Source organism: Peromyscus eremicus, chromosome 15 (genome assembly GCF_949786415.1).
Source record: "Peromyscus eremicus chromosome 15, PerEre_H2_v1, whole genome shotgun sequence".
NCBI lineage: Eukaryota > Metazoa > Chordata > Mammalia > Rodentia > Cricetidae > Peromyscus > Peromyscus eremicus.
The window spans coordinates 12,427,975-12,454,871 of NC_081431.1; the positions used below are offsets into that span (position 1 = coordinate 12,427,975).

General features: G+C 39.7%; 1 protein-coding gene and 1 long non-coding RNA gene across 4 annotated transcripts in view; one reads left to right on the forward strand and one right to left on the reverse strand.

The window, feature by feature from the left end:
• The window catches only part of Disp1 (dispatched RND transporter family member 1), a 165,263-nt gene that overhangs the window by 10,024 nt on the left and 128,342 nt on the right, over positions 1-26,897 (forward strand). The gene's annotated exons all lie outside the window — the stretch shown is intronic.
• Positions 159-22,398, reverse strand: LOC131924989 (uncharacterized). 3 transcript variants are annotated; one of them, XR_009383121.1, is made up of 4 exons: positions 22,292-22,398; positions 19,891-20,592; positions 18,268-18,376; positions 159-299 (listed from the first exon to the last, which is right to left on the reverse strand). It is a non-coding gene; the product is annotated as an uncharacterized LOC131924989 (long non-coding RNA). The 3 variants fall into 3 exon arrangements; XR_009383120.1 differs by lacking the exon at positions 159-299 and having other exon boundaries at positions 18,194-18,376; XR_009383119.1 differs by lacking the exons at positions 159-299; positions 18,268-18,376 and having other exon boundaries at positions 19,796-20,592.

A 26,897-nucleotide genomic window follows, 5' to 3' on the forward strand; every position in this document is an offset into this window, starting at 1 on the left:
GGAGCATGGACTGTTTTCCAGTGGCTACCCCACTAAAGACCAAGACTCCTCCTCTGCAAGCAGCAGTTAACTGCCAGCAGCTCTTCAGGTAAGGATAGGGTCTCGCGACTTCCTTCCTACACGGGAGGGGATGTGGACAGGGAGGTGTTAAGCAACTGACCACAGCTGCTGTGAGTAGTTCATGAAGGCAGCATCCATGCTGTGTCTAGAAACAGTGTTTTATAGCCCTCCTCTCCGTCTTTAGGTTCTCACGTGCTTTCTACTTCCTCCATACCCTCTTCCGGGATTCTCCCAGAGCCCTGGAGGGAGTGAGAGATGTCCTATTTAATACTGAGCGCGCAAAAGTCACTCGCCCCACTTTGGCCATTTATCAGTCTCTCCGTTAACCATTGCCAACTACAAATGAAATTACTCTCACTGAGGCTGAGATCAGCATTGATCTGTGGTTATAATCACAAATACTTAGAAAGTAGTTTTATACCATGTCCATTTATGAAAATAATAGTAGGTCCCTCCTAGGCCTATGACCTGCAGCCATGGGCTTTTGATCAGGTTTACAGTTCTAGGCATGAATTTTTACTATGGACTGGGCCTCACATCTGAGTAGAAAAGTGGTTGGTTATCCCCATAGCAGTCACCTCAGTATTGCATTTTTGCCATCTACTTTTGGTGGGCGACCAAGAGCAATGGTGATAGCCTGTATCGTTGAGGTGGCCTCTGAGCCTCTCTGATCAATAATTGACAGAGATGTAGGTGTCCTATACTCAACACTGTAACCCAACTTGTTTTAGGTGATCTCCAGACATATATTCACATGTCAGAAACAAGGCCACCTTGTCACCTCATTCCTGGGAGTATTTCGTGTTAAGCTAAGGTAGTGGAGTAGTGATGTGTGAGAGGACTTTTAGTTTTAGTCCAGCATTCTAGTAACTGGCAAACCTTTTTCATTGAGAGCCATAAAAAATAAACAGGTTGGAAGAAACAGCTCCAAAAGATTTCCAAAACAACCTTTGAAAACGTCCCCTGTTGGAACCTTTACTGCCTTCTTTATCAAGGAAGGAGAACAGCAGTTTGAGGACAGACCTTTAATGGAAGGAGGTGTTGTTTTTTATACATCTGACTCTGTGGTGAATAGGCTCCACAACTCACTTTGTACCCGGGATTCTGTGTGTTGTGAAGCGTGGGTGGAACAAATGCTCTGAGAATATTTATGACATGAAGGTTGGAATTACCGTGAACGTGTCAAAACTTATTCATATTGGAACTTTGCAGTTTGCTCTAAGGATTTAGCTTCTTAATGAAGCTTTTCAAAGACGATGACCTTACTTCATGAATTCTCTATCAATGTGATTTTTAATGTGTTTCTGGAGGCATTTTAGGCTCAGATGTAGTTTTCCTTTTTAACAAAAACAATTTATAAGAGGTTGTTATTGAAAAAAAAATTGTTACCAAAAATAATGCCCAGGATGCAAGCAGCACCATACTGACTGCTCAACGCATTGCTCCTTTGCAGTGAACCAATATACTAATCTTCCTTAGAAAACAAAAAACAAGGAGCCGGGCAGGGGTGGCGCACACCTTTAATCTCAGCACTCGGGAAGCAGAGGCAGGTGGATCTCTGTGAGTTTGAGGCCAGCCTGGTCTACAGAGTGAGCTCCAGGACAGCCAAGGCTACACAGAAAAACCCTGTCTCGGTGGGGGTGGGGGGGCGTGGAAAGGAAGAAAATAATGCCTATATTAATTTTCTTTTTTTTTCTTTTTGTTTTTGTGTTTTTGAGATAGGGTTTCTGAGTGTAGTTTTGGTGCCTGTCCTGGATCTCGCTCTGTAGACCAGGCTGGCCTCAAACACACAGAGATCCGCCTGCCTCTTCCTCCTGAGTAATTTTCTTCTTAAACTCATTTAGCAGTAAATTTAGGAGGGTATCCTGGAGTAGAAAATAATTTGAGAGCAGCATTTCACATCCCCCCCCCCCAGATTAATCTTGTAAATATTGTTACCTAAGTGAGATGTTTTGCTTTGCTTACTAACACTGGAAAAATATATTTCCTAGCAGGTGGTATATTAGTTTGATGTTTTTGGGCCATGTTTTTCAGTGAGTTCTGATAGAAAAGATGAATATTTCAAGGGACAATGGCTTGCTTTCAAATGGTGATGCCGAGTAAGAACCGAGCACATTCATTTGTACAGCCAGTATAAACGCCAGACGCCATTTCTGACTTTTCCTTAAGTGGACCATGTGATTTGCTGTATCACTGACTTGATCTTCAGGTCTTGCAAACCACATAGCTTACCCATGAAATCAAGTCATGGTTTCAAAGAACCCTTTGTAAGTGGACTTAATTTTTATTTCTTTAGGTCACTGCGATGAAAAGAACATTATACAGTGTGTGACTGGGTATAAGAGCCTCCCCCACTTTCTTCTTAGTCCACCATTTTTGAGATCGCTGTAGTATAGTTTGGCTGGTCTTCCCTACATAGTCCCTGGCATCAACAGTTAACCATTTAGCTGAAGCTAACAGGCTCCTAAATTTTACTTATAAGATCACATGCTGTTTTTCAGAGGCGATAACAATTGTGAGATTGTACCCTCTGCATTCTGTTTCTGGCTGTTCTGCTTTAAGCTTGGGTTGGCTGATCATCAGATGTTTAAGTTGGTGAAGAACTGAAATGGCACATGGACTTGGGTGCCTAGAATAATGTCAGCATGTTTGCTGTCCAGCCTTTCTCTGCAGACTGTGTTTATGTAGTAGTTATATGGAACCCTTAGAGTGCAGACCTTTGTGCTGATGTGACTGCTTCTCCATTGAGAATTTAGTTTTATGAAATGCCACTCCAGCTTAAGTATTGTACAGTTTGTCACTTATGTGCATATGAACTGTAACATATGGGGAGATTATTGTAGTTGGAAGTTTTTCTGTGTCCTGCCCAGGTGGTGATAGAGACAAATCTCTCTCACTCTCATTCCCCAAGTAAATACACAGAGGCTTATATTAATTATAACTGCTCGGCCATTAGCTCAGACTTATTACTGACTAGCTCTTACACTTAATTTAACCCATGATTCTTATTTATGTTTAGCCACGTGGCTTGGTACCTTTTCTCAGTTCTGCCTTGACATCTTGCTTCCTCTGTGTCTGGCTGGCGACTCCCGACTCAGCCCTTCCTCTTCCCAGAATTCTCCTCCTTTGCTTGCCCTGCCTATACTATACTTCCTGCCTGGCTACTGGCCAATCAGCGTTTTATTTATCAACCAATCAGAGCAACACATATACACAGCATACAGAATGACATCCCATAGCACTTCCCCTTTTCTGTCTAATCAAAAAGGAAGCTTTTAACTTTAACATAGTAAAATTACATATAACAAAACAGTCATCAAGCAAGAATTGCAGTTATAATATCTAGTCAATTTGTATTTGGCAAAATTAAAGATTCTATCTATCCTATATTTGTAAGTCTAAGGTTTATATCTAATTTATCCTTTATCATAACCAAGGAAAATTATAACTATCTAGTCTTCAACTATATCAAAGACCCCAGAAGGATATAATATTACCTAAGTAAACAGGAAATGCATTGTAAGCAAATTCTAAAATTCTGGAAATGACAGAGACAGCCACCTTCTCAGACAGTCATCCAAAGTTCCTTAGCAATGTTGGGCATTCTTCTTCAGCCTATAGGCCTAGAGTCTCCCAGTCGCTTCTCTTTATGTCCTACAGAATGTCTGGCAGTCTCCTCTGTGAAGCAGGAACCTGAAGGACTATCTGTAGCTAGAGTTTTTCTTGCCTGGCCCATGGTCAGGGCAAATCTCTATCACCTGCCAGTCCCACAGCCTCAGACCCAATCAAGTAAACACAGAGACTTATATTGGTTACAAACTGTATGGCCGTGGCAGGCTTCTTGCTAACTGTTCTTACAGCTTAAATTAATCCATTTCCTTTAATCTATACTTTGCCACATGGCTCGTGGCTTACCGGCATCTTCACAAGCTGTTTCTCATCGTGGTGGCTGGCAGTGTCTCTCTGACTCAGCCTTCCACTTCCCAGCTTTATTCTCCTCCTTGTCCCGCCTACACTTCCTGCCTAGCCAATGGCCAATCAGTGTTTTATTTATTGACTAATTAGCAACACATTTGCCATACAGAACTTCCCACAGCAACTATCTTGCCTTGCAAAGTTCAGTGGTCATCTTCTTATGGATCCTGCAAGTTCAGTTTATGTAACATTTTGTCAAACAGTTCAGGCAAGAACAGTTTCTTGCCCAAATGGCTAACTTTTGCCATAAGGAAAGCAAACTCCATATGGAGTGTCTTTGGTGCCCATCATCTTCCTTGAAGTGATTGGTGCTGCCAGAACCAGACATGTCTGTCTCATTGTCCAGAAAAGTCTAAGTTTTAAAACATTTTAAATGCCATATTCTGTAGGTGTTTGAAGTGATTGAAGATTACCTTCCTAATTGAAATATATCTATGTATACCTAGAAAACTTAACTAACATGACTATAAGTTTGACTATCATAGATGACTAATTATTAATCTGTATTTCTTAATTATACATTACAATTTCAGTGAGCTGCACAAACATAATACCTTAAACAAGAGTAGAAATATATGTACAGTATAACAAAATTAACTTTAAATTTGTATCAATAAACTAAAATCTATAGCAATGTAAAACATTTTTAAACAAGTTGTTGCTCTTTAAAAGTTACATGTCAATTGTAGACGAATTTCTAAATGGTCTTATTAAATAAAAAACATGGAGCCAGATATAGGGGTGAAACCTGAGAGATCAGGGAAATAATAGAGAAAGCCACAGCTAAACTCACCTCACCAACTTCTCAGCTGATCCTGTTTCCTCAGACTGGAAGCCTCTGAATCCTCATCCAAATGGATCTCAGCTGAACTGCTGCTAAAAGCCTAAAAGCTTAAAAGCCTCTAGTTCCTAGTCCTCACACCTTATATACCTTTCTGCCTCCTGCCATCACTTCCCAGGATTAAAGGTCTGTGTCACCATACCTGGCTGTTTCCAGTGTGGCCTTGAACTCACAGAGATCCAGATGGATCTCTGCCTCCCAAGTGATAGGATTAAAGGCGTGTGTGCCACCATTTTCTGGCTTCTATGTCTATCTAGTGGCTGTTCTGTCCTCTGACCCCAGATGAGTTTGTTAGGGTGCACAATATATTGGGAGACACAATATCATCACAGATGATTTCAGAGGTGGGATGGAATAGGGATTTTTTATCTGACAACTCCACACATATAATATGGAGTGAGGACTGATCTCTGCAAAGATGAGGTAGATGTTTATTGGTTATTGCTGTTGAGTTCCTAATCAGGAAGAAGCTTAGGACTGCATGTTGGGTAGGCAGAAGAATAGCTTAGACAGTGGCAGTACCTTTTCGGTTCCTCTAACAAGGTATACTGAAAGCCTGTTGTGGGATGTCTGTGTTTTATTGGTTCTGTTGGAAGACATAGTACCCCAAACTAGAACTATTGGAACAAATTTTGAAGTAATAGCCTGAAGTATATGGGATGCCTATTAGGAGACTCCTGTAAGATGGAACCAGGACATGTAGGACATTGAATATGCTAATGCTTGTGAACTAGTGAAGTGATATTCCATTCATTTGACAGCCAATGGCATATTGATGTGTGCCAGCTGCTAGCTAGGCAGAATGGTGCAGCAGGCAAGATCGTAACTCCCAGGGGGCCTAAAACTGGTATATTTAAGTCTTAATTTACTGCTTGATGGCATAATGACTTGTAACTTTGAAATTTAATGCTTGCTGGTAGGTCTGGACCTGTCTATGATGATAAAATTGCCAAGTCATTGAGTTTTGTCAACTATTCTGGTGTTTACGATCTAAGAAGCTATTATAAGAACCTTCAGTTTGGCCAACTGATCATAAGATATATAGAAAGCTTTTATCATCACTAACAGATATTTTGTATTTCATAAGCTGTTTTAGCTGAGGGGCTTAGGGTTTGGTTTAACAGTACAGTGTGAAGCCCCAGGCTCAAATTTTAGCACCACTCCCCACCAAAAAAGTAAAAAAGTTTTTCAGTTGAGATTTTTAAAAATGTAGAATACTGTTTAGTTAGTTTGATTTCTTGTGGATACTGCCTAATTTGATTTTAAGTTAAATATAAGAGAATATAATTTAAATGATATGTTTTTAATTTTAAATTGAGCCATGTTAAATTTAAAATCCAAAAGTACACCCCCCTATAAGTCACCATCTGAATACTTGTGCCCATCTGTGGGGCTAAAGGATGGCGTGGAAGCATTGGCAGTTTAGGGTTTTCAGCCTTCTGAAGACAGTGTGGAGTGAGGAGTGATTTCTGCAGACAAAGTAGATGCTTATTTGTCACTCTTGTTGATCTTAAGCCAGAAAGGGATTAGGAAAGCTAGGGAGGCAGAAGTAGTTTTCATAGCATCTTACAGACTAGCAGTGGGAGATATTCCTAACAGTCTTTGAGAGTAGATGTCTCCCTGTCACTTCCCCCACCCCATGGTGCTGGAGTCTAACTCAGGACCTCATGCATACAAAGCAAAGACTCTTCCAACTGAGCTGTGTCCCCAGCCTGAGAAGAGACTCCCCACCCCCCCACAGGGTTTCTTTGTGTAGTTTTGGTGCCTGTCCTGGATCTTGCTCCATAGACCAGGCTGGCCTCAAACTCATAGAAATTCGCCTGGCTCTGTCTCCCGAGTGCTGATATTAAAGGCTTTCGCCACCACCGCCCAGCAGAGAGAAGATACTTTAATGAAGAGGTAAGTCACAAGTATGATCTCACAGAAGCTGGTATTAGTGTGGTATATAAAAGTGGGGGTATAAGTGTTTGAGATGATCTCTCTAGTACTTTGCATAAAGATTACTGTAATCGTCCACTCTCTCATACTGTTGAACAGTATAGTTAGACTCTTGCAGGGTAGAGAATGTGAGGAGTGGGCTTGGCCTGAGAAGTGAGTAGGAAAAGCTGGGTCCTGTTGCCCAGCCTTCATTAGGGTTTGTCCTTAGTTGCTGTTCACTTTCCTCATATACCCATGGCTTTGTGACTGTGAAACTTTGCTATGATAGATGGATTACGAGGCATTCACTTCAGAGGGTCTGACTTGAGCTGTGAATTTACGTGATGGAAACCAGACTCATTTTTCTTCAGAGACTGGGTGTAGTCGGTCTAGAGCAGGGCTTCGACTTTGGCTTTTTCTTATTTGTGCCACCCAGGCAGGGATACCGTGTTCCTTAATCTGCTTCCTCGTTAGTCAATGGAGACTACTCATTTTTGTTGTAGGTTGTTATAATGAGATTTAAAGTGAGATGCTCAGAAAGCATTTCATACAATTCCAAGGGCTGTGTAAATGTCATGTATCACTGGGAAACTGATTGGAGTCATTGGAACATGTTGTCATTTAGGGACCAGTGTTTCAGATTTCAGAGAGTTTTGTATTTTGAAGTATTTGCATAGTCTTAATCACCTGAGCATTCAGATCCAAAAATCCAAATCCTGTGTCTTTTTGTGTACCTTACCCGTGCCTATAGAGCTATCACAGAAGAGGAATTTGGAAGTTCTCTAGGGATGGGATCTTATCTGCATTGTACCCAGCATCTGTGTAGATCATGGTTATTTCATTTCTAAGTTTAAAAACTTTTTAGAGTTTTTATTTTTCCTATTCCCATTTTTTTCCTTAGGTATTTTATTAACCCTCTGCCATCTTTGAAAATATGGGACAAGCAGAGTATAGCACCTTGCCCTGTAGCTAGATGGAGAAACCATGGGATCTGGTCTCTGGAAGTAAAGGAGAGACAGATCAGCAGTGGGTTTCACCCATGATAGCTATGAATTTGGTCTGATGCATAACCGTAAACTTCTTAAAATACGAGGTTGTCTTATAACTCAGTTACACTGTTCTCCAGTGTGAACATGGTAGATGACATTGGTGGGTTGAAATGTCAAAGGTTATATCTTCTATACAAAATGATATACCTCAGGTCTTCCTACTGAGAAATTCTGTCCTAGCTAGGCAGTGCACATGAAGCCTGTGCACACAAGGAATCCAAACCACAGGCTTCTAAAATGGCAGTTGTTTTGTTTATGAATGTAAGTCGGTGTCCTTACAGTGACATGTGATATAGGTAAGCCTCTATAGTTTCTGATGATGCTTTCACAGTTCTTTTTAGTAGGTTAAATATAACCTTCCACCTAGTTTCTCTGAAAGAATGATTTGACCTTGTACATGAGCTACTAGATAAAGGACATGTTGCCCAACTTTGGATTCTTTTTTTTCAGTTGCAAAGTAGATTATTATTCACTTTGGAGAGTTGTTTTTAGGATGGGAAATAATACATGCAATATATGTGGTATAGTATTATTATTATTTTTGCTTTGCTTTATTATTATTTTATGCTGTTTGACAATAAGTTCCCTTGGTATGGTATGAGCATTCCAAATGTCAGTTGTGTGGGTCTCAGTAATTGTTTCTAAACTAAATTTAAGTTATACTTTCCTTTCGTACATTTCTGAGAATAAAGGCCCATCTTGGTAATTGTTTCTAAACTAAATTTAAGTTATACTTTTCTTTCGTACATTTCTGAGAATCTTGGTTGTTGAATTATGTGTAGTAATTCACACATCAGCTGTCACAACTGCATCATTGAAAAAGAGATAATTTCAAATTTAAAAGTGGCTGTTTATCTTTTAATTTTATTTGGGTTATATTTGTGTCCTTAGATCCATAGATGTTAATAGTCCTTTTGAACTAAATTGGACCCATCCACACTATAAAACATAGCTATTATATTCACTCATTGTATGCGTGTGTGTGTACAAATGCACATGTGTGTGGGTACATGTACATGTATGTGTGCAGTGTGTGCAAGGACTGCAAGGACTGGAGGACAACCGCCAGTGTTGTTTCTCAGCACCGACTATATTTTTTCTCTAAACTGGCTCGGTTAGCTGGCTAGTGAGCCCCACGGCTCCTTGCCCACCTCTACTACCCTGGGATTACCAGCATATGACACCTTGCCTAGCTTTTTAATTGTGGCTTCTGGGGATCAAACAAATCCTTGCGTTTGCAAGGTAAGCATTTGCTAACAGAGCCATTCCCCAGCACTACATATTCATTCTTTACTGGAGATTTTTTTTTCTATTATTCAAAAAACTTTTGGTAATGTAGTTTATACTGTGATCACCACTGTGCTACATGATACAGATAGTGAACTGAGATTGTAAAAGTGTGCTCTATGATATGGGTAAAATTACCGCCTTGCAAATATTTAAGTTTCCTCAGATGATCTTAAATGTTCAGTTTGTATCACTTATGGCAAGGATAGAGTTTGAGAAATCTATCAGTAGGTCATTTTGTGGCATGAACACTATAGAATGTGTGTACACACACCTACATAATATAATGTATGTGCAACTAGCTATATGGTGTATACATACATAGTATGGGCTTTTGCTACTAAGGTCATGATAAATAAACATGATAGTAATTGAAGTACAAATAGGACTCCTGCATAGAGCTGCTTGCTGATGGTGGAACACAGCCCCTGCTTTACAGGGGACCTAACATAAGTAAATACTGGAGAAAAGTAAGTGCCGTAAGTATATAAACTTGTAACACAGTCCTGTATCACATCAGGTGTCCTGAACTATACATAACTGTATCATATCTGACTGGCAATGCACATGTTTATGCCAGCATCAGCACAGACTCATGGACACAGAATACACTACTGGAGTGCCTTTTGGTGCCACTAGGCAGTAGGAAGTCTGAGCTTTGTTGTTATGGGACCAATGTGAATACGTGGCCAGTTCTTGACTAAACATAATTTTGTGCACTTTAATGTTTTGTGTGGAGCAACAGAACACTGAGCTCTTTGGCATAATCTCATTGAGGACTTTAGTGTTCACTGGGGAGAAAATAAGCTTGCTGGAAATTATGTGCAGGGGTAAATTTGTTTCATCTAGGCAACTTTGGCATCTGTTAAACATTTAATTTATCTAAGTACATTTTTTAGACTTTGTTTTGTTTTGTTTTTGAAACAGGGTCTCACTTTGTAAAATACAGACTGCCATTGAATTTGAATGATCCCCCTGCCTCGGCTTCCTGAGTGCTGGGATTTCAGGTGTGAGCCTCCCATGCCTGGCTTTAGTTCTCTGTTTTTATTTGTTTGTTTGTTTTGTTTTTGTTTTCTGAGACAGGGTTTCTCTGTGTAGCCCTGGCTGTCCTGGAATTCATTCTGTAGACCAGGCTGGCCTCGAACTCAGAGATCTGCCACCTCTACCTTCCAAGTACTGAGATTAAAGGCATGCACCACCACTGCCAAGCTTAGATCTCTGTTTTGTATTTAGTATAGTGATATTAAATGTAGCTTGTAGCCTACCAATGATTTGACTCTTGGTGTAAAAGGAATGAGGAGTTCTATTTTTCTGGGAACAGATTTGGTACTAGGATCATTTGGTAATCCTGAAACTAAAAACAAATAGAAAAAAAGTTAGGATTAAATTATTTTATTTTCACTAGGTATGGTTGCATGATATATGTGATCTCAGCACATGGGAAGGTGAGGCAGGTTAGAACACTAGATTTTAGACATGTTCATGCTGAGAAAATGTTGTGGTTGTAAAGATTTCTTCCATTAGCTCCGTAAAATTGGTTCAAAGATAACATATCTTGCAGTCTCAGTAAACATACAGAAGTGGTAATATGCACCCAATGTATAGGGTGCACTTGGAACTAGTGTTCTGTTTCCATTTTGTATTAATTACTCGTCTCTTTCTATGATAAGATGTCCTGAGCAACTCAACTTATGTAAGAAAGAGTTTATTCTGTAGGGACAAGAATCCATCAGGATGAGGAAGCATGGCAGCGTGAAGCAGGAACCTGAGTGTAGCAAGCTTTCTTGTGGGACTATCTTTGGATCGCCAGCCCCAAATCTTGACACAGAGACTTCTTATTGATTATGAAAGCTTAGCCTTTAGCTTAAACTTGTTCCCAGCTAGCTCTCTTATAACTCAAATTAACCTGCTTGTGTTAATCTATGTTCTGTCATGTGGCTTTACCTTTCCTCAGTACAGCATGTCCAACTTGCTCTAAGTCTGCTGGCAAAACCCCTGTACCTAGATTCCTCCCTGTTACTTCCTCTCTCTGCCCAGAAGTTCTGCCTATTCTCTCCTGCCTAGCTATTGGCCATTCAGCTCTTTATTAAACTAGTCACAGTGACACATCTTCACACAGTGTAAACAAATATTCTGCAACATTTCTTCATTTTTGTTTAAATACAAAGGCAAGAGTTTTAACTCTAACATATTAAAACCATATACAATAAGAACAATTACCAAGTAAGGATTACATTCACAATATCCAGTCCATTTGTATTTGGCAAATTCAGAGAAATTATTCTATTATTTATCCTATTTTGTCGAGTCCAAAGTATTATACCTAAGCCACTTTTATCATAACTTGTATTACCATCCTAAAAATATCTTTTTAGACCTTGAAACATTTTCTTAGATAAACAACTTAAGCTTTTATGTTTTTCAGCCTTATATACTTTACACCTCTTTTGTGAATTTCTTTTCTGAATTTGGTAATAAGGGAAATCGTAACTATAACTATCTAGTCTTCAACTCCATCAGAGATCTGAGGAGGATATAATATTACCTGAATAAACAGGAAATGCAAAGCAAGCAACTTCCAAAACTATAGAAATGACAGAAACAGCCAGCTGCCTGGACAGCCACCTAAGGTTCCTCTGAAACATTGGGGCATCCATCTTCAGCCTACAAGCCTAGAATATCTGACAGATGTTTTTGTAAGCAGGAATTTTAAAAGATTGTCTTACCTTGTCTTGGCAGAGTTTGACAGTCACCTTATTTTGTGTCCTGCTTATCCAGTTTGGACAGCATATTGTCAACAGTTGAGACAAGGTGTGGAGGCCCATAAAGGTTTCCTAGTGAGATCTGAGCTTGTTATACCCAGCTGAGCTGCATCAGAGGATTGCTTGACCATGTGCATGGTTACTAGGTGATTGGAAAGGTCTGCACTTGGCTGTGTTAGGGGGAGGTCTTTGCTCCACTTCTTGGCATTCCTATAAAAATCCCTTTAGAAGAGACAGAAGGTGCCACTGGATAATGATCCAGGCCCTTCCAAGGCTACCCTGTGTTTCTATGTGTTTCTCTCCCCTCTATCTTTCTACCCAATATCTCTTATCTTTCTCTCCTCAAAATTACCCTCTTGTAAAATGTGGGAGCCAGTTTCCCACTGGGCTCCCACAAATGGTGCCAGGAACAGGGACAGGGACTTGATGAAAGGAGAGAGGGAGCATCATGGGTGTAAGGGGGCATGCCAGAGGAATTAAAAATAAAGGCGACAATATTTTATTCTCAGGAGTGAAAGTCAGGTGGCAGAATACCGAAGTTAAAAAATGAGGCTGCAGCTGAGCAGTGGTGGTGCACGCCTTTAATCCCAGCACTTGGGAGGCAGAGGCAGGTGGATCTCTGTGAGTTCAAGGACAGCCTGGGCTACAGAGTGAGTTCCAGGAAAGGCACAAAGCTACAGAGAGAAACCCTGTCTCAAAAACAAAACAAAACAAAACAAAAAACAAAACAAAAAAAGTGAGGCTTCAGTGAATATCTCTAAGTTTTTATTCTTTTTTTTCCTTTCTTAATTTCTATGTATGAAAATTAAGGAAAAAAATATAAGGTAGAATATAGGACTGTAGTGTAGAAAAAACTTAGGGTAAGAAGAAAAAAATATATAAAGTAGAGTATAGGAATATAATGTAAGAAAAAACTTAGGATAAGATAAGAAACAAGACAGAGGAACTATGTCCTTGATTTCCAAGTATGGGACCATGAACACAAAGTCCTGGGGGAAGAATCAGAGAAAAATCTATCAAAGATGAGAAAAATGGGCAGAGAAAGATTCCTGTGGATTAGATTTAAGTCCTGAGTGGCAGAGGAAAGAATTTTCCCTGAGGTAAATGTGGATGAAATAAAACTCTTCACTCCACTGCCATTGTTACTGTATGAAAACATCATACCATCAGAATTATTTTCCTTGGCCGTGAAGCCAAGAATAGGGAACAGAAGTCTTGGGGAAAATTTAGTAATCTTTCTCTCAAAAACTAAAAGCTTTCTTGGGAAAAACTTAGTAATCTCTCTCTAAAAAACTGAAAGCTCTCCAGGTCTTTTCTTTTCAGATTTTTTTCTCTTTCTGTTAGGGCAAAAATTTAACTCACCTGGAAATAACATCTATCAGTATGGGAAAATCATCCATAATTGCTCTAGAAAAAAAAAAAAAAACCTCTTGGAACAGGGTATATCCTCTTTGCTAGTCCTATCTCCCCTTCAAGCTGGTATTAGAAAAGAACAACAGCTACTTTGGACCCTAGCCAGAATCCCCTGGGGCTAGAGCCTAGTGGTAGACTCTGGAGAGAGTGCAGGTGGAGAGCTGAGTGGGGCATCTTCCTCCCCCCGAAGGACCAGAGGTGGTGCGGGATCCAGGGGGAAGAAGCTGCTGGCATAAAAAAGCAAGGTCTAAGTTCTCAGTAGCTATAATGGCAGCATGGGAAAAGCTGAGGCAGAATTTGGCCATACAAACAAGGCCAATGGGAACAGCAAGAACCACTGGCTCAACTTCGAGCCCCAAGTCGGTAGGTGGGCCTACACAGCACCCATGGCTGCAAAAATGAAGCTCTCTTAAAAAGCTTTCTTTTCTTTCTCTATCAGGGAAAAAAATCTTTCTAAAAAAGTTCTATTTTCAAGTACTCTCCTTACTTTTTTACTGACTCGGTAAGGCAGGGGAACAGAGGGTTACCAAAACGCCTGTCCATGCATACACGGATGGACAGATGCAGCCCACTCTGGGGACAATATCAGGTGAAGGAAATACACCTATCAGTGTCGGCTCAGGGAGAACTAAAATCTCCCATTGTAAAAGAGCAAAATCTTGACTCAAAAGCCTCCTGTGGTAACAGCAAAAGCTTGAATACAGACCATGTGAATGGAAGTTTTCTCTGGGACCCAGAAAGGCAGCAGGGGATATGTAGTTCCTTCATAATAGCATGATGATATAGAGAAAGGCAGCTTGGGAAATGAAGTTCAAAATAGAGATGTTAATAATACACTGCCCCCAAACACTGTTTTCTCACCTCAAAATGCTGTTTTTTCCACAAGCTTTGTTAACTTGCTTCTTTGGAATGAGAAACAGTCAAACAGCTTGCCTATCAGGTGGATTATTGGCTAGGGGAAAACAGGTGATGCCTGTCAGGAGGCAATTAAGATGCCAGTGATGCTTCTCAAGTCATTTTGAATCCCTTAAGAAAGAAAGGGAAATTGGTCCATACACTGGGAAATTGCTTTAGGTATGGAAAAAACTTACGGACAAATAAAAAAAATAAGAAACTTGGATTGTGCTTGAAATGCAAGAGAGAAATATTGGCATCATTGAAACGCTCATGATAATTTTAAAAAGCAGCTTTAAAAAATTAAGAAGAGGGAATTTTACCCTCAGTCAAGCTTAGAGCCACTGATAAATTAGGCTCTGACTTCAAACTCTCAAGAAAACTTTCAGAATGATATGAAAGCTGACTATAAACTCTGAACTTCACAAATGATTTGCGTACTTCTGTTTTGTTGAATGAAAATATAATAGTTCTGTTAAGAATTCAATCTCTTCTAGATGTTTGCTAAACTTTGTAAAGTAGTCCTATAGAGTTTGCTTTTGAGTGTAAGTTAGTTCTGTTAAGAGATTCTTCTAGATAAGTTTGTAAAATAGTTGTATAGAGTTTCCTCTTGAATATAAGTTTGTAAAAAATGTAAATATTGAATATAAAAAGTAAATATTGAATGTAGAAAGTGCAAATGTTGAATGTAAGTTTGTAAAAAGTGTAAATAGTGAATGTCAGTGTAAATTGTTTTTATTACTACATCAATATCTGTCTAGACAAATTAGGTACCATTAATTTTTAAAGGAATATGTGTTTTACCTTCAGATATATTTGAATACTTTTTATGATAGCTTAAAATATAATTTTATGATCTTAGTAACCCCTGGAAAATTCAACTGAAGGTGTTATAATTAGGTGAGTTTTTCTGTCTTCTTCCTAGAAGTTTCTACTCCTTCTGTTTCTATTTAGAAAGGGGTTGGCCTTCCTCAAAGGAATAATTCTTCCACAATCAAGTTAGTTTGTAAAAAGGTCTTTATAATTAGCATGGGTTTTTGTTTACTTGAATGGATACTTTGAAGTGCTTTGAAATGACTGTTTTCTCCTGAGAATCAAAATAGTCTCTTGAAAATTTTGAGAGAGTTTTGAAAAGGGCTTAGTGCAGCTAAGAGTGCTGAAATCACCTTAGACCCATTCCAAAAAGGATATTCCATCTTTATTATCCTCTACTCCTTTACTGGGAGGTGTGGCAGCTATGGAGATCACTGTGGATGTTTGCAAGCTCTTAATAGGGACCTGGGTCAGAGAGTAACTCCTCCTGCCAGAGGTTGGTAGCCAAAGATGGGCAAATTTCTTCTTGATAGCTTCCAATTTAAGCCAGCGAATGCTTGGTGGAAAGTATATCTCCATGACAGGTAAGGAAGATTAATCAAGAAGGGTGACCTAAGACAGGCAGAGTCTATCTGGTGGGTCTGGGGAGCCTTTTCTTGTATCAAGAAGGGGGAGTTATGGAGGCTCATAAAGGTTTCCTAGTGAGATCTGAGCTTGCTATACCCAGCAGAGCTGCATTAGAGGATTACTTGACCATGTGCATGGTTACATAGGTGATTGGAAGGGTTTACACTTGGCTGAGCTAGGGGGAGGTCTTTGTTCCACCCCTTGGCATTCCTATAAAAATCCCTTTAGAAGAGACAGAGGGGGCTGGCAACAATGATCCAGGCCCTCCTGAGGCTATCCTGTGTTTCTATGTGTTTCTCTCCCCTCTATCTTTCTACCTAATATCTCTTATCCTTCTATTCTCAAGAGTACCCTCTCGTAAAATGTGGGAGCCATTTACCCAGCTAGGCTCCCACAGCAAGGGCAGATTCTTGCCCAGTGGCTAGCTTTGTCACAAATAAAACAAACTCCATATAGAAGTTCTTTGATGCCCATCGTCAAATTTTTGAAGTAAATTGGTACTGCCAGGAGCAGACATATCTCACTGTCGTGAAAAGCCTTGTATTATTAAAACATCTGAAATATCATATTCTTTAGGCCTCTGAAGTGTTTGAAGACCATCTATCTACAATATATCTCTGCTTGACCTTGAAAACATACCTCACATGATTGCAAGTTTGATTGTTGTAGATGACTAACTACTAACTGCTGTGGGATGTATGGCAAATGTGTTGCTGATTAATCAATAAAACACTGATTGGCCCTTGGCTAGGCAGGAAGTATAGGCGGGGCAAGGAGGAGAATAAAGCTGGGAAGTGGAAGGCTGAGTCAGAGAGACACTGCCAGCCGCCATGATGAGAAACAGCATATGAAGATGCCGGTAAGCCACGAGCTATGTGGCAAGGCATAGGTTAATGGAAATGGATTAATTTAAGCTGTAAGAACAGTTAGCAAGAAGCCTGCCACGGCCATACAGTTTGTAACCAATATAAGTCTCTGTGCTTACTTGGTTGGGTCTGAGCGGTTGTGGGACTGGCAGGTGAGAGAGATTTGTCCTGACTGTGGGCCAGGCAGGAAAACTTTAGCTACAACTATCCTGTATTTCTTAGTTATCCTAAATAGCTTATAATAATGACGTTTAAGGACTAGAAATTTACATTACAGTTTTAGATGAGCTGCATAGGCATAATACCTTAAACAAGAGTAGAAACACATATATATTTAGTATGTTAAAACAAAAATAACCTCAAGTTTGTATCAATATACAAAATCTGTACCAATATTTGAGATTAATAGTTGCTTCTTTTTTTTAGTTTAAAAGTAGATTCAGTAATCTGCCCTCTTATCCTATCATACTTTTATCCCTTCCTTTTCTAGAATGAGATCCCTGAATCAATCTCCTTTGCTTAATTTCTTCCCTGACCATGACCAATAACAACTTGTAACCAACCCCCGTAAGGATGATAAACATCCATAACCCACTGAATGACCAAAACTGTCTACCCCACCTCTTGGGAATGCAGGTGTTATGGCTTCTAGACTGCTTTTTGATGTCTGGGGCCAACGACATCTTTAGGGGATCCTGATAAAATTGAGGGAAAGCTAGCTGTATTATTATTATTATTTTTGTTTAGTTTCTGTGTGATGGGAAAGTGTGAGGTTATCTGAAGATTACTTCTGGCTGGAGTAGTCTGTGAGGTTGGACCATCTCAGCTAGCAGCTTTGAAGTTATTCTGGATGCAGTTTTGAAGAAACTGCAACAGAGACATTCTGAGAGGCTGAATCACCTGGGCTACTTGTTTTCATTGATGTCTGGTTCTTTTATTCTGAAAACACAAACTTTTAAAGGTAACATATATATCCATATTAACACAAATATGGAATGTGTGGTGTGCACAAGTCAGCTAAAGATGATTTTTTTGTTTATGTTTGAGCAGATAAAAGGCATCTGTAAACTTTATAAGTCTTCTAGGACTGTATAATCAAACTTATATTGTCGTTGGAATTTTCTTTGGGCTGCCAACCAGCTTCCAAATAAAGACATGTAGACTTAGTATTAATTATGAATGCTTGACCTTAGCTTAGGCTTGTCCCACTAGCTCTTTTACTTAATATAACCTGTTTCTGTTCATTTACATTTTGCCTCAGGGCTCTTTACTTTTCTTTCATTCTGTATGTCTTACTTTCCTGCTTCCTCTGTTTCAGGCTGGCTGAACCATGGCATCTCCCTAGTGTTTCTTTTTCTGTTCTTCCCCAAGCCTAAATTTTTCCTCCTACTTACTCTCCCTGGGTGGCAATTCTGCCTATTCCTCTTCTCTCACTATTGGCCCTTCAACTTTTTATTAGACCATTCAGGTGCCTTAGGCAGGCAAGGTAAAACAGCAACACATTTTTACATAGTTAAACAAATGCAACACATCTTTACATAGTTAAACAGATATTCTGCAAATAAACAAATGCACCACATCTTCACATAGTAATGCAACACATCTTTGCAGAGATAAACAAATATTCCACAACACTTTATCCATGCCATATGAAAGGATGGCATGTAATAATAAGTTACGAGGACTCTATAGCCAACAAGGTTTATCATGTCTCATCCAGTCTCAGAGCTGTTCTCATGTCGAGGGATCAGCATATATATCACCTGTCTTGCAGTTTTTTTCCTTAATGTCTGTAGCCAAGATTTTCAGGAGGTCTCCCCTGATCAAATCTGATTTTCATTAATTTTGAAGAGATCCATAGTTTTTTGTTTCCTATGGAAACAAAGGCATAATCTCTTTCCCAATGCAACATATTTTCTGATTTCCATTCTAAAATTAAGACATCCTTAAAATATATAGGCTGGTTTATTCAGTAATTTTCTCCACAATCTAATATCTCTCAGCAGCTGTCAATTTTGTTTATTAGCATTTAAATAACTCAAAGTCAACAAAGCAACATACAGGATCCAGGTGCCCTATGTATGCTATTTCCCATCCTTATATGGCTTGTTCCTTTTATATTGCTTTACTCTCTCTTTAAAGACTTTATTATTTTTAAGGTATTTATTTATTTTTCTATGACTGTCTATAACCATTTTCTTTTCTTCAGCATCTAAGTACATTTTTAAGCATACTATATCTATTCAGAGTTTTTCTTGCTCTGAACCTGACTTTTTGCATGCCCGCATCTGTAAACTTGGAGCATTCTCTGACCACAGGAGACAAATATTAAACTGCTAGGCTATTGCAGAGTGGCACTGGTGGCTGCCTCTGCCCCCCCCCCCACCTCGGTTCTGTGGGAGTCTAGCCTCATGCTGGTGGGTAGCAGCTCTGGAGCTGCATTTACTGCCCCAGCTCTGGAAAGTTGCTGAGCCCACTTTCTGGAGTCTCCCCGAGTGGCAGCCAACTGTTGTAAGTGCTTGCAGAGTGGCCCAGGTGGTGACTGTAATGGCTGTGGCTGGCAGGACTTCTCCATGTGGTTGTGCCCCACATTGGGCACCAACTGTAGCAAACTATCTTTGGATCACCAGCCCCTAAATAATGACACAGACACTTCTTATTAATTATGAAAGCTTGGTCTTTTGCTTAGGCTTGTCCCCAACTAGCTCTCTTATAACTCAAATTAACCTGCTTCTCTTAATCCATGTTCTGTCATGTGGTTTTTACCTTTCCTCAGTACAGCATGCCTTACTTGCTCTGAGTTTTCTGGCAAACACCCTGCACCTAGATTCCTCCCTCTTACTTACTCTCTCTGACTAGAAGTCCCTCCTATTTTCTCCTGCCTAGCTATTGGCCATTCATCTCTTTATTAAACCAATCAAAGTGACATATCACACAATGTAAACAAATATTCCATAATACCTGAGAGCTCACTTTCTCAACTACAAGCATGAAGCAGTGAGAGAACTGGAAATAGGGTGAGGCTTTATAATCACAGAGCTTACCCCCAGTGACTTACTTCTTCTAGGAGCGCTGGACCCCCTAAACCTCCCCAAATAGCACCACTAACTGGGGCCTAAGTGTTCAAATAGCTGAACCTCTGGGGGGCATTTTGCTTTCAAACCACCATACGTTTGGAAGAAAAAAAATTACCATTTTACCCATGTAACTTCTGGGAGTGATTGTAATTGTGGCAAGATGGATTTTCAGTAATAGAAGAGATTCTGGAAGGATCACTGGAGTACTAGGGGCTCAGAGTCTCTTACATGTCTTTAATAATTGACTGGTAGTTTATGTAACTTAGTCTTTGGGATTTTATTTTCCCATGGAATGAGAGAGTGAAGTACCAAGGGTCCATTCCTCCCAGAGGAAGAGAGTTTTGTAATTAGCAGTACTGAGACATGCTGGTCTGCAGGGTGAGGGCCAGTCCAGCTGTGCCATGTGTGGCAACATAGTGTGTGACATCTCATCTGTGGTGGCTGTCTCTCTCTGTTCCTGTTGTCCTTAGCATAAGGTCCAGAGATAGAAGTGGAGTGGTGTCCTGGATTTGGCTCTGTCTCCTCAGGCAGATGGCTGGTTCTCTGCTTCTGCAGCAGGACTGATGATAGTCACCCGAGACAGAGGCTGCTTTTCTTTGGAGAAATAGAATCCCAGTCAGCCTGTGCTTTATCTTGCTCACAACTACCCAGCACTATTCATCAGGTAGATGCAGATAGATTGGGCCCTATAGGTTTGGGCCATTGGGATGTAAGAGGAGGAGATGGTGACAACTTTTGGGGTTATTTTCTTTAAGAAAAACCCATTTTCCTAGATGTCTTCTTTCCCCTCTTCTGTTTGGCTGAGATATGACCAGAACTGAAGCCTCAGGCTTTGATCCGGAGATGGACACGACATGGTGAAGACAGCAGAGCCAACGGGGTCTGTTCCTTGGAGCAGAGTGTTGTGTTCACCTCAGACCTCCTGTGTACCTTTCAACTGTCATGACAGGGACAATACACTTTTACTTAAGCCACTGAATTTACTTCCTTTTTGGTTTTTGGCTTGGTGGGCTAAAATCACATACAAAGAGTAGCGATAATTAAGTTCCGACTCAGGGTGTCCCCATAGGTGCTTCTAGGTGCTATCTAACCTGCATGAATGTGCACTTTCTACTTAGTGTGAGTGGATATAGCGCTAAGTATAAATGTCATGGTTTCTGATGCTAGTTGATTTAAGGAGAATGAAAACCAAGGTTTCTTAAACTTCAGGAAAACAATTTAAAATAACTAGCAGTAACCAGTTAGAGAAGAAAAAAATGTATAATGCCAGTCTGAATAGTAACAAAAAATATAACTTAACTAGAATGAAATGTATTGGCAAAGAAATATGAGAAATATAATTTATAGTCAAGACAAGAATATAAAAACATGTGACATACCTAGCTATGGCATTGTAGGTGTGCAACCCTCCTGCCCAGCCTGAATTTTACAGGTTGTCATTTGGAGCTCATCTTCAACTGAAAATTTTTATTCATCTGTTTTGTGGAAATTCTATGGGTCTGGAATAGGTTTACATCTGCTCCTAAGTAGTCCACCAGTATTATCACCTGAGATCACCTTAAAAATAAAATTCTAAGCCTGAGATTTGGGTTTTTTTCAATCATGCAGAAGTATAAATTTGAACCATTTTAATCTTCGTGGATGCTAGCCTACAATTTAAGTTCTAAATTTTCATTACTCTAGAGGTGGTGGGACCTGGGAGAATGGAGTTGATAAATGAGGTGAACTAAAGTCTCATGTGATGGCCAGCTTTATTCAGAGCATCAGACAATTTATAATCTGAGGGCTAAGAAAGCTCACATGGATAAAGTTCTCATGAGTTCAAGCTGTATACAACCACAAGGACAAACTACATGTGGCAAATCCACATTTTCCCAGAGGCATACAGAGGATAACAGCAGCAAGTAATAATAACTAATCTGAAGTAAGCTCACTCCTGACTGCTACACCTGGGAAGAACACAAAACCACATTCCAAGAACAATTTCATGTTTTGAAGAAATGGAGGTTGTAGTTAGAGTTTTCCTGCCTGGCCCACAGTCAGGACAAATCTCTCTCACCTGCCAGTCCCACAGCCGCTCAGACCCAACCAAGTAAACACAGAGACTTATATTGCTTACAAACTGTATGGCCATGGCAGGCTTCTTGCTAACTGTTCTTACAGCTTAAATTAATCCATATCCATTAATCTATACCTTGCCACGTGGCTTGTGGCTTACCGGTACTTTACATCTTCCTTGTCCCGATGGCAGCTGGCAGTGTCTCTCTGACTCAGCCTTCTGCTTCCCAGCTTTATTCTCCTCCTTGTCCCGCCTATACTTCCTGCCTGGCCACTGGCCAATCAGTGATTTATTTATTGACCAATCAGCAACACACTTGACATACAGACCATCCCACAGCAGGAGGTCACAAGACCCTTGCCTTGTTTTCTTGGGGTGTTCTCACAAGCACTCAGAATTCTCCTCATTATGACTCCATGACTCCATTTGTGGACCGTGTTCTGACGATAGATAAAGAGTTTTAATTTATTATTAGTTTTCTTTGGAGCTGTAGATAATTCAGAGCCCTTTATATGGTAGGCAAGCACTCTATCACTGAACTGCATCCCAGCCCTTCCATAGTCCTTTCAATTACTGCTTTTTCTTAACATCTGAGAGCCTGAGATGTGGTCACCAACACATTCCCTTTCCACCTTACTTCATTCCACTCACCACTGGTGAAGGTTTTAACAGTTGTACTGCAGCATGACCAGGGCTTCCGGTACTCTGTTTCCTACTGATGATGGAAGCTTTTGGGTGAGGGCAGTTCCTAGAATGAGTCTTGACTATGAGCCAACAGTAGCCAACAGTTCCAGTGTATGGTTTGGGTCCTTGGAGGCCAGGTCTGAGCAGTGTACCATAGTGTCCACTTCATGTAATCTTAGTGGCTATAAAGTCAGAAATAAATACTAGTCCAGTATTTCAAACATGAATTCTTTCATAATTCTTTCCTGGTAGGTAGCAAGACTGGAAATATATGTTAATTATATCATTGAAATGAGGAATCATATTTTGAAATAAACCTAGATATTATTGATTTATGACTTGAAGGATACTGGTTTTTTAGTAATAGTGATATAGTTTGCTTTTAGACAAATTCTGTAATAAAGTACTGTATTAGCAGCTTGTTAAAAAGGGGAAAACATTGTAAAGAATCAGACTTTGAAGCTTTAATATTACTCATTAAGAGGAAGAATCCAAATGCATATCAGAACTCAACAGGTATTTTTTATATTTTTGAGATGCATTTCATATACCATTAAAGTTAACTGTTGTAAGCAACCAGAGTGGTGGCTTCCAGTATATCTACAAGTGTCTATCCATCGCCACATATACATTTAGAACATTGTAACATGCCTAAGGAGAAAGCCTTGCTCCTGAGTAGGTAGTAGGCACTGATCATTTCTCCTCCTGGGTCCCTTCATTGCAACCTCCTTCCTGTAGCCACAGACTCACTTCCTGTCCTTGCAGTCCTTGCAGACTTGTCTAATCTGGACAGTGCATACAAGCAGAGTAATGTGATAGTACCTTCTGTGATTGGCTTTTCGCTGAAACTTAATTTTATTTTGTAGTACTTTAATGCTAATAGCAATTCTCTCACTCACAGCGAGAGAGAGGGTTGGGGGCGTCAGGGAACAAAGGTGAGGCACTTCCATAGGTGTCTGTTCCTGCCGCCTTTGTACCATGGCTTATGAGAATCTCTGACTATGTACTGGAGGTGGCTCTATTCCAGGAGTTGGTGGGTTAATTATCAGTCATAGATGAGGTAATTTCAGTGATTAAATTATCTGTCTATTGCTTTATTCAGATTGGCTTTGTGGAAAGAGAAATGAGACATACATCTTTAGCCAGTTCTCAGGAAAAACTGCATTCCATGTAATAACTGGAATTTTAACATTGTTTTAAAAGGAGAAATAGCTGAGACAGTATAAGATTGTTTCTTTTGTCATTAGATTATAAAAGTGCCCGTCATCACCATGGCTTAGTGCTTTTGATTGACAGCTTCCAGTGTATTGGAAGAGATACTGAGAGGTCACATGAATGATTCCTCATTAGCCTAACAGCTTTGTGAGGCAGTGGCATTATTCCCACCTTAGAGATAAGGAAAATGAAACCTGGCGATTGGGCAGCATGTCCATGCTTGCCAGGAAGTTTTCACATTCAGGTCTGTGCTGGCCTCACATCTGGAGTTCAACATCCATGCGTGCCTGCTTTGTTTCTCGGCTCTCCGTTTATGGTCCATATATTTATGTAGTGATTTTGTTGTCAGCTAGTGTGTGATGAGTTGGGCATGGTTGCTGTCCTCAGGAAGCCGGTGGAAGAGGTTTTGTGCCTGCAGCTTACTGGCAGTGTTCCTGCTTCCCACTAAGGAACTAGATGTGCCCAGCGTGGGCCACACTATAACAGCCCCGGTCTTTTTCTCACCTACCATTTATTTGGTGTTTATTGTATGCCAGCCTCTGTGCTAGCATTATTATTTCATTTAAGCCTTAAAACAACCTGTGCTTTGGTAATTCTGGTATCCTCATTTTCAGGGTATGGCAGCTGAGTCTGAGAGAGTAAGGTAATTGCCCTCTGGTGAATAAACTCAGGGAAGATAGCTGAGATTTGAACCCAGCTAATTGTAGTTCTCCGTCCACACCCCAGGCACATCCATATGTCCTTGAGCATTGAAAATATAGTCACCTAAAAGACTTCAAGTGCTTGGATCAAGCCAATTTGAAAATAAATGGTTGTAAATGTTTTTCTGTTGCAGAAATAATATTTGCCTAAAAATTGGGAGAACCTTTAGACCTACTAATACACCAAAAAGGCTATATTTGACATGTTTTCCATTTCTTCCTTTCATGTTGTAGACAGGTTATACTTGAAAAGCAGTATATTCTTATGTAAAATTTAGAGAATCCTCAATTAAATTTTAATACAGGCTAGTTAGATACATATTTTTGGCCCCCGATAGGAAAAGAAATGGCAAGTTAGATTATGTATGAGGAGAGTGACTTTATAATAATGTAGTACTAATTGTGGTATTTGGGTTTCATAGGTGAGCATAGCTAGGGAAAAATGCCTCAAAGGGTCCCTTAGGGAGTGATTATGGAAAGGAGAGATGAGGGTCTACTACGGATCATCCTCGTCAGTCTCTTCAGGACCATCTCTTACAATGCCTCTTCATTCTGTGGATTGTGCATTTGTGTGTTCTAGGTGGGAAGTTTTTTTTTGAAAATGTGAAATATTTTACTGAATGAGAGTCCTGCAGTGATATAGCTCTTATTATCTCTATATTAATTATAATTAGAGTTTTAATAACTAAGTCATCTCTTATAAAACATACATAATATACTTGTTACATATAAAAGTTACTGGGTTTTCTTACATCTTTATTGACCAGTAGACTTTATTGCTTAGGCTTCTAGTTTTATGCTTCCAGAAAAATCGCATGGAAAATATAAAACCTTCCCTTATGCTCCCAACCCCTTGCCTCCCCAGTTTTCTCTGTTTTCAACATTTTTTGCATTAGTATGGTACAGTTTTTTCCAAATAATGAATTAATAATTGATGTGCTAGTATTAACTAGAGCTCATAGTCTAGGATTTATATTAAGGTTGTGTTATGTAGTCATATAGGTGCTGACAAATGTCACAATTTAAAAATCTCTTCTGAACTTTTGGAGGAAAAATAAGTTCCCCCTGTCAGCATCCCCAGTCTAACTCTTCCAAGAAACAGTAGAGGTGTCTTCTTGTCTCCTTAGAAGCGTTTTACAGTTCATCTGTTTAGTGAAACAGTGAGTGTAAATGTTCCTGTAAACAGATGATTTTTGTATGTATCATATTTGCCATTTAAAGCATAGTAAGCCATCTTGAAACTTCCTTCTTAAAGGGAGAGATTATTAGGGAACTGAGGACTGAGCTCTGCTATTTTCTGTTGAGCAGTCTTCTGGGAATAATAATGCTGTAAGCTAGCCTAGCTAATGCTCTACCAGTGCAACACCTTGGGATGGGGACTCGTGCTGAAACACATAATAGAAGCCTTGGGATTCCTGGCACATAATAGCATGCTCTTTTCTAGACTTGGAAGCAAGTGCTCTGATGTGTGGTGCTCATGCCCTCACCACCTTTGTCCAAACAGAAAAGCTTTCCCTAGTGTTACACAAGACTTAAGATCCTTATCTGTGAGACTTTAAACCTCTAAGCAGCTTATTGATTATGTGATTAAATGTGTCTCAATAACAGGTATGTTTTCCTTTCAAAAAGTGAAAACTGAAAAACATGAGCTGGTCAGTGAGGCTGTAAAGATGTTTCATGAAAAATCAGCCATTGTTTTACTGCTTTCTCATGAAACTCTGTTTGCCATGGGAAGATACTGGTGGAGGCTCCTTCCTAATAAAGTGTTACATAGTCATTTTAGAAATGGGATTTCCATTCAGTGGTTTGGTACACGTCATGCCTGAATGCAGAAGAAATAGAACTTAGTGACAACTCAAATAGATAAGCTTTACAATTGTTTCCTATTAATTTTTTTTTTTAAAGATTTATTTATTTATTACGTATACAATGTTCTGTCTGCATGTATGACTGCAGGCCAGAAGAGGGCACCAGATCTCATTTCAGATGGTGGTGAGCCACCATGTGGTTGCTGGGAATTGAACTCAGGACCTCTGGAAGAGCAGTCAGTGCTCTTAACCTCTGAGCCATCTCTCCAGCCCCCCCTATTAATTTTATTGTATGAAAAACAGCATGCTTTTCTAGAAGCTACATGGTGAGTCTGTTTTCTAAATTTTTTTTTTACTGTGAGCTCTTGATGAATTATTTAAAAATCAATTTATAGCTATATGCATAGCAACATTATAATAATTGTTATGTGAAAGAAAGTGCCTGTGATTGGTAGCTGGAAAAACAAATAAACACAGTAGAATATCATTAGCGTTAAAATGGAAGAAATTCAGACAATACTGCAGCATCAATGAAGGTTGAGAACATTATACTAAGTGAAGTAAGCAGTCTTAAAAAATTCAGATACTGTATGTGTCTGCTGTCTGATTCAGAGTCAGAGACAGATGGGAGAACGGTGGTGGTCAGGGAGGAAGATGATGGAGAGAGGTTTAATGGGTGTAGAGTTTCAGTTTCCAAGAGACAAAAATCCTAGAGCTTGTTTGTATAACAGTGTGGATGTGCTCCACATGACTAAGCTAAAAAGGGTTAAGATGATACATTTTATGTGTATCTTACCACAAAAGAAAAATTAAGAAAAATCAATTCAAAGACAAACAGATGCAACTGAT